Genomic DNA, 15,757 nt, shown 5'->3' with positions numbered 1-15,757 from the left:
GCGGCGGCGAGAACCCGACCGGACTGAGCCCTCCCCGCCCTCGGAGAATCTACTCTGCGCCGCCGGCTGCCCCGGCGTGGTGGGCGCCGCGCCACGCCCCTCCCCGCGGTCCCGATCGCTCATTGGCGCGGGTATCCGCCCGGCCCCGCCCCGCCCGGCCCCATTGGCTGCGAGCTGAAAGCGCTGGGCGGGGAGAGGAGGGGTGCACGTGGGTGGGGGGCGGCCGGCAGGGGGCGCCCTCTCTTGCCCCCGAGCGCGGCCAGGCCCCGCCTGAGTCGAGGGGGAATGGGGAACATGGGCAGGGACAGGGACAGGGAGAGTGGGAGATTACCTGGCGAGCTCCAAACAGGGCAGGTGTGGTTCCTGTTCCTGGGCAGGACTGAGCCCTGCACCAGCACAGGTGAGAAGCTGACCCTCTGGAAAGCAGCTCTGTAGAGAAGGACCTGGAATGCTCATGGACATCAAATTCTCCATGAGTCAGCAATATGCCTTCATGGCCAAAGAAGGCCAATGGTCTCCTGGGGTGCATGAAGAAGAGTATGGCCAGCAGGTCAAAGAAGGTTCTCCTACCCTTCTACTCTGCCCTGGTGAGGAAACATCTGGATTATTGTGGCCAGTTCTGGGCCCCTCAGGTCAAGAAGGACCTCGAGGAACTGCTTGAAAGAGTCCAGCGCAGAGCCACAAAGATGATGGAGTGGAAGATCTCCCTTATGAGGAACGGCTGAGGGAGCTGGGGCTCTTTATTCTGGAGCAGTGGAGCCTGAGGAGTGACCCCATTAATGTTTATCAATATGTGAAGGGCAAGTAGCAGGGGGATGGAGCCAGGCCAGGGACAAGGAGCAATGGGTGGAAGTTGGAGCAGAGGAGCTTCCACATGAACAGAAGGAAAATCATTTTCACTATGAGGGTGACAGAGCCCTGGAATAGGCTGCCCAGAGAGGTTTGGAGTCTCCTTCTCTGAAGACATTCAAAACCTGCCTAGATGCATTCCTGTGTGACCTTCTCTAGGTGATCATGTTCTGGCAGGGGCTTGGACTAGATGATCCCCAGAGGTGCCCTTCCACCTCCTGCCAGTCTGTGATTCTGTGATTTTTGCAGCCAGATTTGCAGCAGATTTGATGCCCATTGAGCCACTGGAAATACCAAAACAAGAAGCATGGAAAGGCTGACAACAAGCAACTGACTGGTGGTTTCCTCCCTTGTGTTTCCTGCATATCCTTTTCTTCGTTACTGAAAGAACTTAAGACACTGCTACAGAACCTCATGCAAAAAATTCACCCATTCCTTCATTCCCTGAACCCTTTTCCACTGACACCTGAAATACTGATCCTAGGACACAGAAGATCAGGGGGAAAATGAGACTGACAGTATATGAGCATGCAAAGATTTTTGACCATCCTCTTCAATACTCCTGGAAGTACTCACGGCACGGATGAAAACAAGAAACAGGTGCATAAAGCTCAGGAGATACTGGGTTTTACAGTGGGAGACAAGGGGACACTGATTTAGAGCAGGAGAGGATCTTCAAGCTAATTAAGAAGGCTGTTTGGGAGAGGGAGAAGAGGAGGAAGCCACCTGCTACCTCCCTTCCTCTTGCCTCTCTGTGAGCTAAGGACACTTTGCACTCTCAGCCAGGTGCAACCAGTTCCCGTTTTCACTGAGATCCTGCAGCCAGAAGTGCTCCTTTCTATCTGGTGGCTGGGCTATATATTGTATGTCCTCAGCCACCCAGGGGTTAGGAGAAGTCAGCTTGGACCACAGACTGTTGAAAGTAGTCAGGTGATTTCCAAGAGCAGAAAGATTTCCACTGCATTCGGTGGGCTTTGGATCAGATCCTGTGCTCCTGGCATGGCTGAGTTGTGGAAAGCAGTCAAGACCAAACATGTTAGCAGCTTTAAACTGCTGTGGCCCAGCAGAGCAGTGTCTTAGAGTTTAAACTTCTGCAAAAATCTGCAACTTCGTTACTGAAATTGTAGAAGAATTCAAAGGAAGACTCATAAAAGAGTGTGAATGGCTCTGGCAGATCTCCCTGCAGCACTTACACCAGAATTGTCCAGAGTCCTGCTGACAGTGGTAACAGCTCTGAGTTGCAAGAAAGTGGAACTGGATTTGTATGATCATCCCTGTGAGGGTAGAAGGCAGGGGCAGTGCAAAGGAAAGGGCTGCATGAACCTAAGAGAAGGACTGGTCAGAGAAATGGGCAGACTGACACTGTTTTCTCTCTGTCAAGCACTGGACAGGCAACAAGAGCCACGTTTGCTTTGAGATCTACTCCTGTGACAAGTGGAGAGGCTGTCTAAGAGCCAGAATCTTAGAGCTTCCTCCAGCCCTTCCTGGACATTGAGGGGCACCCTGTGGCACACAGCAGTATGAAGGATCTTAGAAAGACCTACGCTGTGCACCATAAGGTACAACTGCATGTAGATATCCTAGCTCCTGCTGTGGTCTCAGGGAAGCTCCTTATCTCTCCAGCGTGGTGGCACTTGGTGTTAAGAGCAAACTGCAGCAAGAGCAAAACGAAGGACCTGCAACCAGCTCCCAGCAGATAAAATCCGGGTAAAGCCAGGGCCCATGGCTCAAACTCACCTTCTTAACATGAGTTCAGGTGAGGTTTAACAGCTCTGTGTTTTTTAACTGCCTCCTTTAAGGCTCACTCTGCTCTCTAACAAGTTACCAAAGCCAAAGGGCTGGCCCAGAACTCATTCAAGTGAGACACACTCTCAGGTCAGGATTGCGGTGCTGTGTGTCAGTAATGCAGTGTAACTCTGTTGAAACAAAGCCTCAGAGCCTGAATTTCTCTCCTGACCCACTGTGAACTGACAGTCTCAGAGCCTCCCTCTGAGGCCAAGGCCCCGGCTGGCACAGCAGCTCTGGCCACCAGCTCCGCCACAGCTCTTCCACACATGGCAATCCTCCACCCCTGAGAACCAAGAGGCAATTTGATTTGTGAGCTGCCAAAGCTGGCCTGAGCCCCAAGCAGTCATGTTCAAACCCAGACCACCAGCTGTCTTCATTTGCTAAAGGACTGAAGCCACTGCCTCTTCTCTTCCCTCAGAAGGGTTTGACGAGGGGGCTTGGATTAACTTTTTAGTGGATCCTTTCTCCCACCTTCCAAAGTCCTCTGCCAAAAAAATAGTAGCAATACAGAGAAAGAATAAATGTGATGGTGTGGGGGAAGAGGGCAGTAATTAAGAGAAGGCTCCAACCTACTGCACGGAAGGGCTCGCTCAGCAGCCAGGCTGATTGACACAGACTTCATCAGGGTAGGGCTGGGCCCTGCTGGGCATTGCAGAGTTGCTGTGTCTGGGCAGGGGCCCAGGAGGCCACAGCACCCCGAAACAGGGGCAACAGCACAGGCTGGCCGCAGTGCTGGCAAGGGTGGAAGCCAGGCGCAAGGGGGCAAGCGCCCACACAACGAAAAAGGAAAGTGTCCTAGGTGCAGCGGTGTCACTGAATCCAAAGCCCAAAGCTCTAGACAGACACAGACTTTCTTGATTAATTTAACACCTTGGGCTTTTCAGCAATGCCTTGGGGATGTCACTGACAAGGGTAACGTGTGTGGCAGGAGTGAGCAGTTGTGGTTTCACGTTTCTCCCCTGTCCCCAGCCCGTGGCAGGCAGTGTTTCTCCTCCTCTCACCACCACAGAGAGAGGCTTTGGCCCTGCAGTTCCTAGGAAGCAAGTCCTCTCCTGCTCTGAAATGCATGTATTTGGGTTTCTTTCTCAATTTTAAATGCAGGTCGAGGCAGCCAGGCTTCATGGCCATTACTGCTCAGTTAATAGCCCTTTGGAGACTGCAGACATGTGTTATATACATCTTCCCCAGCAGTCATTTGGCTCACCGCCTGGAAAATGCCAGCATGTGAAGGGTTAACTTGGCCATTACTCAGCCTTGTCCCTTCTCTCCAGCCACTCTTCTCCAAACCCTTCCTGTCCTGGCCCCAGGTGGGCAATCCCAACCTCACAGGTGATGCTCTCTCCTGCTCAGGACACTCTGATACCATCCCTGCCCACCTGGCAGCTCCTCTCCTGGGGGGGTTCTTCAGGCAGTGGGGATTTCCTAATGCAGCAGTGGCCAGGCTGGGTGGGCACAGACCTCTCATGCAAATGCCCCCTGAAAAGAAGCCAGAAACAGTTTTATGACAAGTAGGGACCAAGAAAAGCTCCTTTGTAATTTAAAACCATCACCCAAGTAAACACAAGCAGTCCTACAGGTACCAGCAGCAGGTTTCCTACAGATCAGTTTTTCACAGTGAGCCAGAGGCTCAATTAAAACTTCTTCCCAGGATAGAGCACTTTTAAAGCTGTGCTTCTTCATATTGAACTTGCTTCTTTTGTTAAACACGATGATCTTCAAGGTTTTTACTAACCAAAATGATTCAATATGGAGTCTCCAGTGTCCAGTACTGTTGAGGCAGTCCTCAGCAGAGGCACATAGGAGATTTTTCCTTCCAGCAATCTCTCGAGACCATGAGAAAAGAACTCCCTCTGGGACATCTCTGTCAAGTCTGGCTGAATATGGACAATCTGTTTCTGAGCTCCTGGGGATAAGAGCAGAAAGGAAAACAGCTGTGATGCTGGAGGTGTCCAAGAGCAGAGCTGAGCCACTGGCACCTGTGTCCTCAAGGGAGCATGCAGCCTGTTTCAGTTAAGGTAAATCCACGGCAGGAGACCTGTCCCTTTCTTTCTGCTAGCAGGGAGCTGTATTCACAGGCTGACAAAGGTTCCCTTTCATCAGAGGGAGTTTGCTTTGGTTGAGGTGTGTGTCTAATGAACAGCGAGCACATTGCTGAGACTTTCCCTGGAGATCTTCCTTTCAAACCCTTCCCTCTTCTGCCTGTCTCCAGGGGCCTCAGAGCTTCACTCAGCTGCAGTGAGGAAAACCATCCAATTTCCACAGGATGCAGAGAAGAAAGAAGGAAAATATTCCATTGGGACAAGGGCTGAAGAATGGACTCCTGAAATCCCAGGTTGCTTCACACCTTGTCCCATGAGAGTGGAGATCTGGCTGCATCCCTGCACTGGTGCCTTTACTGCCTGCACAAAACCTCCCAGGGTGTCTTGCTGCCTCAGTGTAGATGTTTGGAGGGGTCAGGGTGCAGCGCTGCCAGGAGGAAGCATTGCACAGGTGGCACTGTGGGTGAGAAGAGCCAGGGCAGAACATGCTCCCAATGGAGCAACACAGCTGCGGGTGCTGGGCGAATCTGCTGCTTCCAGCACAGGCAGCACTTGGTGCAGAGACACGGGGAAGGTTAAGAGTACCACCACCTACACCCAGGCTGTGCTGGGTTTCCTGCACACAGACCAGGCTAGCCCAGGGTCTCTTTGGTATCTGAGAGCTGCACACAGATAGCCATCACCCAGGCAATAACAGTCAGCCACACGTCACTCCCCAGGCATGCAGGAACGGATGGACAAAGGAAAGAGCTGGCGTTGTTGGGACTGACCCTAAAGCTCAGCCAGGCTCTTTATGAAGTCCAGCCTTGCCACCTCTGATGATGTTATCAGGAACCTGGGAATAGCTGGCACTTTTGTTTGTGGTGGTTTATGCTTTGTTTGGGGTTTTCCTCTCCAGGCCATGACACCTGCAATCATGAGGCTGATTTCTCATTTTACTCCATGTTTAACTCCATAATAGGCTGAGAAATGTGAGCTGTGAGAAGCCCAAAGGCTTATTGCCCAGGAACAAATGAAGAAGTTCCCAACCTCAGGAGCACTTACAAGAATCCTTCCTCAGAAGATGATGCTGTTGGTTTCTTTTTTTATTGTGGAGGCAGAGGTTCTGAATGCTTGGAGCTGACAACAGCAAAGCCCTTCATGCAGGCATCACGTCCTCCATTCCATGCACTGCCTTTCAGCTGGTCATAGCCTACATCTGCTCCCCTTCTCCTCTTAGACATCTCTCTTTGTATCCAACACTTGCCTTAGACAAGGATCACCCCCCACAACCATTTTGTATAAGGCACATCCTACTCTGTATGTTGCTTGCAGCAGGACACAAGAAGTCAGAGGAGGAGATTTGTAAGCCAGGAAGATGGTAGATGGCTGGGAAGGGAGTTGAAGGTGATGCCAAGGGGATGCTGTCTGCATGGGTGCCTGCAGGGACCTGGACACCTACAGGGGCCTGGACATGGTGGCCCACTGCAACTGCACAGACCTGAAGTGGCTTCCTTCCATCATGAAAGTACTAATAAGGGAAAGTGCTGACTTAAAACACTCTTAATAATGTTTTCCTATTTCTTTAACACCTCTCCCTTGAGCTCCCTCTCCTCCCTTCACAGCGTCTTGGCCAATTACACTTGCAAAACAAACAGAAAACTCAATATCCCCACGCGCAGGAATTGCTGGGGGTCAGGGGCCCTCGGCAAGCTCTGTGTTGGGGGCTCTGAGGTGGGCCACAGCACAGGAGCCTGCTCTCCTCCAGCCAGCAAGGCCCTGGCCCATCCCTGGAAAGGGGGACCCACACCCAGGCACTGCAGGGCTGGGCTTCCCCTCCTTGCAGCCCACCAGAGCTGCAGGACCACAAGATGGGGAATGCATCATGGCAGGAAGAGCTGTCCTCCAAGCAAAAGCACCACTGGATGGTGGCACAAAGCTGATGAAGGACTGTGTCCCCAGCCTGGTCTTTTGTGGAGGGGAAGCAGCTCCAAGCCCATGTGCTCAGATAATTGTTGCTCTGGACATTCGTCTAACCCTTCTTCTGTCTCATATTTAAGCTGTCCTCAAAGCTTTGCCAAATCACGTGAGCTTTTACACAAATCCATCAATCAAAACCCTCACCTCTTATCCACAAGCAATGATAGGACCAACAGAACAACAGCATTCAGAATTACCAATCTTTTACTCAAGTTTGTGCCTGTTTTCCTGGTTGCTCCCAGTCTGGATGCAGAGCTGTGTTGTAACACCACTGTCAGAAGCAGTGCAGAGTTCACAGCCCCAGGCCTCTGACTGCCTGGAGCTTTTAATAATTAACAACACAGTTTTGCTCACCTTCTACCCACACTTGGCTGCTCTGTAGTTCCCCCTCTCTGGACCACTCAGTCTTTGCACTCCATCCCCATCACACACAACTAAGTCAGCAAATTCTCCAGCACTGTCCCAGGAGGACAAACACCCCCAGCAGGGAGGGACCTGTGGGCATTCAGCCTCCGGCACATAGAACCATAGAATGGCTTGGGTTGGAAAGGGCATTTAGTGGTCATCTAGTCTAACCCCTCTGGAGTGAACAGGGCCATCTTCAGCTACATCGTGTTACTCAGAGCCTGTGCTGTCCCACAGGCTTTAAGCAAGAGCTCAACAGCCTGGAGATGCAAACTGGGATGTTCAGTCAAATGATGTTGCCTATCTGTTAGTTGTCTAGCCTAGGGGTCACCTGGAGCACCTGTATGGGGAAAGACTCCACATTTTGGGCTCTTGAGCTGGCCTGGGGCAGCAAAAGCATTTTTGTTCTCTAAGGGACAAAGGAGCAGAGCAGGCAGGATGCACTGTGACCATTACCTAGCCACATCTGTAATGCTTTGATGGCGCTTGTGCAAGTCACGCTCTTCTAAGCCACAGCAAGGGCTGCCTCTGCCTCCACAGCCAGCAAGGAAACCTGACCGCCCACGTCAGCAAAGGCTGCTTGGAGTCACTAGGTAGGAACTGGACAGATGGAGGGCCAGAGCAAGGTCCAGAGGGAGCAACCCTTCTGGAGTCTGAAACACATCCTGCTCTTTAATCAACAACAGCCACCTATACCTCATCCAGGTCCATTTGGGGCCAATATTGTCATTATTTGCAAGGCTGTACAATGAACCAAGAAGAGAATCGGGATCCTCCTCTGATGCCTGATCCTCTCTCCCAACAGAGCTGGCAATTGACTTTGGCTTGGCTGCAAGTATTTGTTCATAAAAGCAAAATATCAGCGTCACTCTAGGACTCTCCCAACTGTGGTTTCAGGTTTTCTGGGCTGGACACCCACAAGGAATGAGAGATGTGTTTCAATTAACCTGCTGGAGTCCCACCAGCACTGGCTGTGAGTTTAGAGGGAGCAAACTGTGCCGACAGCTGGGTACCAGCCTGTGGCAAACCCCAGCACAGAGAGTGCCAAACAGGCCACCTCCAAGCTCCAATATCTGCTGAGACAGTCAAGTCAAACCCAGCTCCCTCCTGGCTCTGAAAGAGAAACCTAGAGAAGAGCTGAGGTCAGATGGGAGCCATGGGGCTGCTAGCCACAGTCTACAGCTTCTGAGCACCTCCTGTTCCTCTGTGGCTAGGCACAGAAAGAGATCAAGGAAACACTTCCCCCCCACCTCTAGCCAAGCAAATCAGCTCCCAGCTCTCTGCACAGTCATAGCTGGGTGCAACCTGCCCATCAGTATTGTGCTAAGTGGGATTAAAGAAGCTCGTTCAGGCCAATGGATCCCTGTTTCCTGCTGGAGGGGAGTGTGGGAGGGCACAGGCTGTTTGCTTGGCTCAGAGGACCATTTCAGCCAAGGTTTAGCACATCTATGGAGCCCCTGGGGTTCTTGCCATTCCCAGATCCTGGGGTTGCTCTGGCCATAAGGCTCAGCCCCTGTTGGATTTAAGGGGTTTGAGATGCAACTCTTCCTCAGTCTTTTATCTCTTTTCTGAGTTTTGGAGGTGATATCCTATTGCCCCTCCCTCTCATGCTTGGGGTGCAGAATGTCTCCCAAGGTGGAGTGGCAGAGTGACTTTCATTATTTTGAGATTTATCAGCCTTATTTCATTACAAAAGTTAAAGATATAGATGAGAAAGGGCTTTCACTTACTGTCAGAGAATCACAGAGCACCAGGTTGGAAGGGACCTCAGGGATCAAGTGGTCTGGTCTTTCTTGGCAGAAGCACAGTCTAGACACAATGGCCCAGCACTCTGTCCAGCTGAATCTTAAAGGCATCCAGTGCTGGGGAATCCACCACTACCTTGGGGAGATTGTTCTCAGGGCTGATTGTTCTCATTGCAGGAGCAGCTGCATCCGCTGTGGCTCGACGTTTAAATGGACAATGCACAAATGTGAAGGTAGAGTAGAATAGAATAGAATAGAATAGAATAGAATAGAATAGACCAGGTTGGAAAAGACCTTCAAGATCATCAAGTCCAACCCATTACCCAACACTATATAATCAACTAAACCATGGCACCAAGCACCCCATCCGGTCACCAGTAGAGCAGAGCCAGGGTTCACATTCTTCCTTCCCCTGCCCTTACCCCAGACATACCAATACAGCTCTGTAAGCAAGGGAGTCAGTGGGGGAGAGCTGCATCCCTGAGGAAAGGGTCACCAGCGACATTGGGGAGATGCCAGCCCTCGGGACATCACTCACTGGGCCTCTGGGTTGGTCCCTACCTAGCATCGGTCTCGGCAAAGTTCGAAGCGTTTTTTTTCACCAGCCACTGGTTTCACAGTTCCGACCAAGCGGAAAGGCCCGGCTGCAGGGAGCACTCTCGCACCGCAGTCCGCAGGCCAGTCTCTGCTTGAAAGGGCAAAGGGACGGCGAGGCCGGGAGGGCGAGGAGCGGTGTCCTGCGACTGCCACCTCGTGGACGCCTGCGGCAATCGCCCATCTTCTCACCCTGCCTGCGGCACCTATGGGGCTTTGGGCTGCTCTGGGCTTTCTGAAGGGACCTGCCCGCGGGGAGGGCCTGAAACAGTCACTTTCCTACAGGAGACATTTCCGCTGTGCCTTGCCTTGCAGACCGACAGCAGAATTTGCCACACCTTTCACACTAGCAGACCACAGGGCAGAGGAGCATCCATACCCTCGGCAGGCAGGAAAACCCTCCCTGGTGTGCAAAACAGAGAGCCTTAGAAGCCTCTCTCCATTCTCGAGGTCGTGTCAGGGCAGGAATTTGTCTTCCTCTCACTGAGAGTGTGGCAATTCCATGGCCCTGACAAGGATGCTCAGCTGTGGGCTGAGCTGGATTCTGGGCCCCCACATCCATCAAGACGTGGGGCTAAGCTCAGCACCTGTGGCTAAGCTCTGATGTTTGCCACAGAGAAGCACCTACATGTGAAAAACAGGAAGCCCTTGTCCAAAAGAGCTGGAGCAGTCCTATTTGCAATCCACAGCACAGAGATGGGGGGGTGCCAGTTTACAATTCCCCTTCTGTCAGCCATGTGTGTCAGGGCACGGAAGTGGGAAAGCATCCCAGCTCCTCTCTTGCTTGGATGCAGGAGGGGAAATTGCAGCACAAAGGTGATTGTGGGGGAAATTTCCATGTTCAGTAAATGCTGTGTGTACCCAGCAGTGTGGTACAGGTTACAGGATAGGCCTCACTTCAGGCAAAAGGGGCTACAGGCACAGTGCCCTGTTCTCTGCTTAAGTGCCATCCTTACAGGATCTAAAGGATATGAAGGGGAAAAAAGAATCTCCAAACATACAGGCACTATTTGACCTCGCTGCCCCTTGCATCAGGGAAATGTCTGAAACATTTTTTGGATGCTGAATAATTCCTCCTTTAAAATAGCAAAGGAACTAGCTAGGATTTGCAAAGCCTGATAAGATTTAGCATGGTCTGATAAGATTTAGCTCCTGCTTCCCACAGATTCTTCTCCTGAAATATTACAACTTCTCCTGCATTGTGTGCAGCCCATGGATGTGAGAAACATACCCAGACATGCTAGCACGAGAAAGGCCTTTTAGCAGCTTGCTTCTGCCCTTTGCTGTAGAAAACACACACAGACATCTAGAAGCTCCTCAGTTAGCCAGGAAAAGCACAAACCCAGTACTGAGATTCAAGAGGGAGATGAGCTTGTCCAGCAACTGGAGGTGAACCATAGCTGGCCTCCACCTGTGGCTACCCAGGACCAACCCCGGACGAGTCCCTCCCTGTCCCCTCACTCACATACTGGGAACTTCCTACAGGAGCGTGTCCCAGATCTTGCTGCCTTTGCTCCTGCCTTGGGAACTCACTGGCCGGGTTCAATCTGAAACCACTGGTGCCTGGGGAAAAGGAGCTATCCTGGCTATGGAGCTCATCTCAGAGTCCAGGCAGAGCTGACTCCTGCTGCTTGGAAAGGGCTGATCCCCAGGATTACTGAACTACTGTCTCTTTCCTCCTCCTTCTCTTGGGGCCTTTTTTCCTTCCTAGTCTTGTTACTGCCTTGCCTTGAGATTCTTGGTGATGTCAGTCCTGTGTTCCAACTGTCACTGTGTTGTCCCAGCCATTGTGGTCCCCCTCTCTCCTCTGGCCCAGCCACCCTCTCACATCCACAGAGGTGGGTGTGATAAACACAGCTTCTCATTCGCCGTTTCCTGGTGCATGTGGCCATGGACCACAGGCTTCAGCATCAGCAGCTGGGTCTTTGTTGACAGTCTGAGCAGCACAGGGCAGGAGGCAGACTACTTGCTGAAAGTGAAGTTCCTGGCTCCAAAGGCACATCCCTGCTCTCCCAGGAATGTCTTTCAAGAGAGACAGGCTCAGTTTGGGCAGAGAGAAAGGCAGAGAAGTGTTCAGGTGTGTTTTCTGCAGACAAATTTCGTTTTCTGTGCAGAATTTTGCTCTGGCTATAGGAGAAGGAAACCTTGGAGCTGTGTCCTGCTCTTAATGGCTGGAAAATGCAGTATCCTGCTGCCCTTATTTCATCTGGTTGCTTGAGGTCAGGATCCAGTTCTTATTTGCATCATGGAAAAGCTCCTGTGAGTTTCAGTGGGAATTTAATCATCTATTTCACTGCTCAGCTCTAACTTTTCTTGGGCCAGCTTCTTTTGTGGTAGGAAAAATAAGGACTTTTCACCACCTGAAACAACTCTCTGGGAGCTGTTTCTTCCTACCCCAGCTCAAGGCAGAGCAGTATTCTAGGGATACAAGGACATGCTTGCACTTCAAAGTTGCTGTGGAGAGGGTTTATACTTGTTATTCCACTTAATGTTTCTGACTTTGAAATGATTATGGGGTCTCCTCTGAATGCTTTATGGGGTAACAAAACTCCAGAAGATCAGGGCTCTTTCCAGCTGAATAAATAGAAGATATTTTCATTAATCTTCAGACTATTGGAACATCAACAACATTATCCTACATGGGTTGTTATGCCTTCGTATTTGCAGATTCATGTGGGAAGCTCAGACCTATGCTTTCAGCCTTGTCTGCTATTAAGATAGGAACTTAAGTAATCCCACAGATGGTACTTCAGTTAAATAAACTCTTGGAGCCCTACTGGAAGTTCTCTGTAGTCAGCTAGGGTGAAGATTACACTGCTTTGATCACCTCCCTTCCCTTGATTGGGAATCCCCTTCTTTGACAAGGGATTAATGTCAGGGCTCTACCTCCCCTCTGCTGCTTAAGATCTTACCACACGTGGATGACAGGACAGAAAGTGAAGCTTTGTTCCTGCCCCCCAACAGGAGTCCCAGTTTTTTGCCCAGTGATTTCCCCTCTCCTTTCCTATGTCCCAGTTATTTGTGGAATTCCCACAGCCACGTGTGATACAGCAAATAACTCACACTTCAGCAGTGCCTCCTTTCAGGTACAGGCAAAGACTGCTTCTACAGGTTGGAGCAGGGCCGGGTCATGGAGAAATCTCTGCAGATGAGGTTAGGCAGCAATGCAGGTGTCCAACAGCCTGAGTTGCAGGATGGCAAACACAAGCTGGGAAAGGAGGCTGAACAGAGGGGTGCTGAAGCACTGGCACAGGTTGCCCAGGGAGGTTGTAGACTCTCCTTCTCCGGAGAGATTCAAAAGGCACATGGATGCGATCCTGGGTGACCCTGCTGTAGCAGGGTGGTTGGGGCTAGATGATCTCCAGAGGTCTCTTCCAACCCTCACCATGCTAGGATCTTCTAATACAAATTAAAATAAATGAATCTAAGGTTGAACTAAGTTCCCCACTGAAGGTATGCCCAGAGCAAGAACATACAGAGTCACAGCTGTTGATCCTCCCTCAAAATGTGTTTCAGAGCACAAACTTACATCTGCCTCACACCAGAGTGGGAGAAGGATTATCCTGGGCTGCTGGTTTCTTATGTACGTCTGAAACTTTAGAGGCTGACTACTCTCAGAAGCAAATGACTACTCTGACCTTGTTTGGCAATCTCTAAGTGCCAAGAGGCATCAAGCAAAACATATAGACAGAGGGAGAGAAAATGCTCCCCACTAAAGACCTGGAGAAATCGACCTTCAAACGAGTCTCTCACACCTGTAAGAAAAATCTGTGTGATGGGTTTGTCCAAGCCCTCTCCTGACTCCTGACTTTTCTTCTCCTTACCCATGAAGCTCTGCTCAGGAAAGGTCAGCTCTATAATGCTGGTCACTCATGGTGCCACCTCACTGTCTGAAGTTACTCTCCATCCTGAAGCATGGGCATCAGGTAGATTTCCTAAGTTTTGTAAACAGAAATCACATTCTGTGTGGGCATGCAGGTATCCTGTGTGGCCTTCAGCAAGTCAGGACCACATCTTGGATGGCCTCAAACAAACCTCTGGCTCCATATGGCACAGGCAGAGCAGGAGGGAGTCCATCAAGCTGGCTGGGAAATGGGAACAGGCCTTTTCAGTGGCTTTGACCATGAACAATGAAATCAGCTCTGAGGCTCATTTTTGGCTCACTTGATGCTGCCCAGCTAACAGCCATCAAACCAACTCTCCTCAGCGTTTTCACAACTGGGCCATGCTCTTGCTCTCAGCATGGACTTTCATTTCTGCCTGCTGGTTATCTGTTGTTCTTCAAACCCGCAGCTGGGGGAAGTGCCTGTGGAGATGGTGTTTTTCTTTCTAAATCAGCAAGATTTTATTATATTTTTTTAAATTCTTCACAGTTTGCAAGTTGTTTGCAGCCAAAACTCACATATCCCTGTTTGATTTGTTTTCCACCTACTTTATTCTTCCTCATAAGCTAAAAAAACCCAACAAAAACTAGTTCAGATAATAAACCCAAAATATTATGCTATAGTTCATATAATTTGGGCTGAAACGCCTTCCTTTATTTGTCTGCCCATGGGAAGAGATGGTAAGTCAGAACCTCTGTGATCTTCCTGACTAGGGAGTCAGAAAGAATAAAAAACATGGAGCAGCTTTTCAGCTGACACAGGTCGCACAGCTCCCTTGTGATCAGTAGAGCTTTCCTGCTTTTGCCAGCTTAAGATCTGTGTCTGAGCTGTCTCAAGGGTGCTTACAAGGAGCCATTTAGGTAGTAAGCCCCAGTGGTAGCACCTCAGTCTGTGCACAAACACAGGCAGTCCTGGGAACAAAAGAACTCTTTTTCTCTTTGCAAATTATTCTAACATTCTTCAAATACAGGCAACTAGATAAGCAGTCCTAATATGGACAACAGCCAGTGAGGGAGTGAAGATAGAAAAATGTGTTGGCATTCTGGAAAGAGCAGCTCCCAGTGCGTGCAGGGCCACGGTCAAGTAGTTCAGTCAGAGCACAGGTCTTGAATGACACAAATTGTGGATGATGCACCCTTGAATTTTGCTTCCTCTCCATTCATGAATTGTCCAGGAAAAAATAAGTTCATTGATGGTAGCTCCTGAATGGGCCCTTATTGCTGGGAGGGAATGGAAAGCAGAGAGGAGGGCACTGCAAGGTGGGGAAAACAAGGAAATCCATACATAGATTCCTGGTCTTAAAAACATTTCTAGTATGTAGCATAACCAATCAGGTCAGTTCAGTGCCGTTAAGAACAAACAAGATAATTAGACTGAACAAATCAAAGGGACAAGATGAGTTTCCTGGAGCAAAGGAGACCTATCCAGAGTAGATTGGGAAAGCAGGGTAGTAAACAAGTACCGAGGCAATGCAGTGTATGTGGACAGGAAGATCTGAACACAGTTCTGAGAAAATAAGTGGAACTGAAAAGGTTTCCCTGAGTCAAATGGACTAAGATTTCATTCTTGGTCTGTAATTGTGTCATAAATATTTTGGCATGGTCAAGTGACACAGCAAAGGCAAACATGCAGTGTCAGATCATTAAACCAGGACCCATGGTAAAAATAATGTCCTCAGAGTCTCTCATCTGTGCTCACACACATTAGCTGCAGTTGTTCTCCACTGATATTTTGAGACTATTTTTGTGAGAAGATTAAAAAAATATGAAGGGCACTAAGCAGCCTGAAAAGCTTGAAGCACCATGACATGAATTTCCTTAGCAAAAATTGTGCTCCCCATGACCTCAGCCTCTTGCTTCTGTCAGTAAAAAGTAGAAAGTAAAGCACATATAACATCAGGAGTGACAAATCTAAGGGTAACACAGAACATGTCCAGACCCACTATGACAGTCTGTCCCCACACCTCTGTGCTGTTGGGTGTTTATCCCTGGTACCTCGTGGTTTATGTTCAGAATGACTTCTATACTCCTGGCTCCGTGATGTAGTCATTTGGTTGTTTACTGTGCTTAATATTCACCTTCAGGACATCATTTTCTTCCATATTCTTCTGTGCTCACCCCAAATTTGCCTCAGCATTTTATGTTTGAATGTATTTATCTTTTGCTCTTTCTTTAAAACCCCGGGTTCACATCAATTTAAAACAAGAGGTCTTGTAATCAGGTTGAATAGCTGCAATCCAAATTTCTCCTAGGCAAAACTCCAACAGAGTTAATTGGTTTCAGTGAGAGGCTTATCCAAGTAGGAAGGGCAAGATTTTGCCTCGATGAGCCTATAAATTCCAGTTTAAAACTCAGTAGTTGTTCAGAGGCTCACTCCTGTGACAACATCACTCGGCATGTTTCCTTTCCTAGTCCTAGCAGGAAAGCTTTCTGGCACCAGAGCTCAGTGATAATGCCCTGGCCATCTCCCAGGCCTCCGTTATGTCTCGGAGAGA

Source organism: Dryobates pubescens, chromosome 17 (assembly GCF_014839835.1).
Source record: "Dryobates pubescens isolate bDryPub1 chromosome 17, bDryPub1.pri, whole genome shotgun sequence".
NCBI lineage: Eukaryota > Metazoa > Chordata > Aves > Piciformes > Picidae > Dryobates > Dryobates pubescens.
This window is presented reverse-complemented; position numbering follows the sequence as displayed.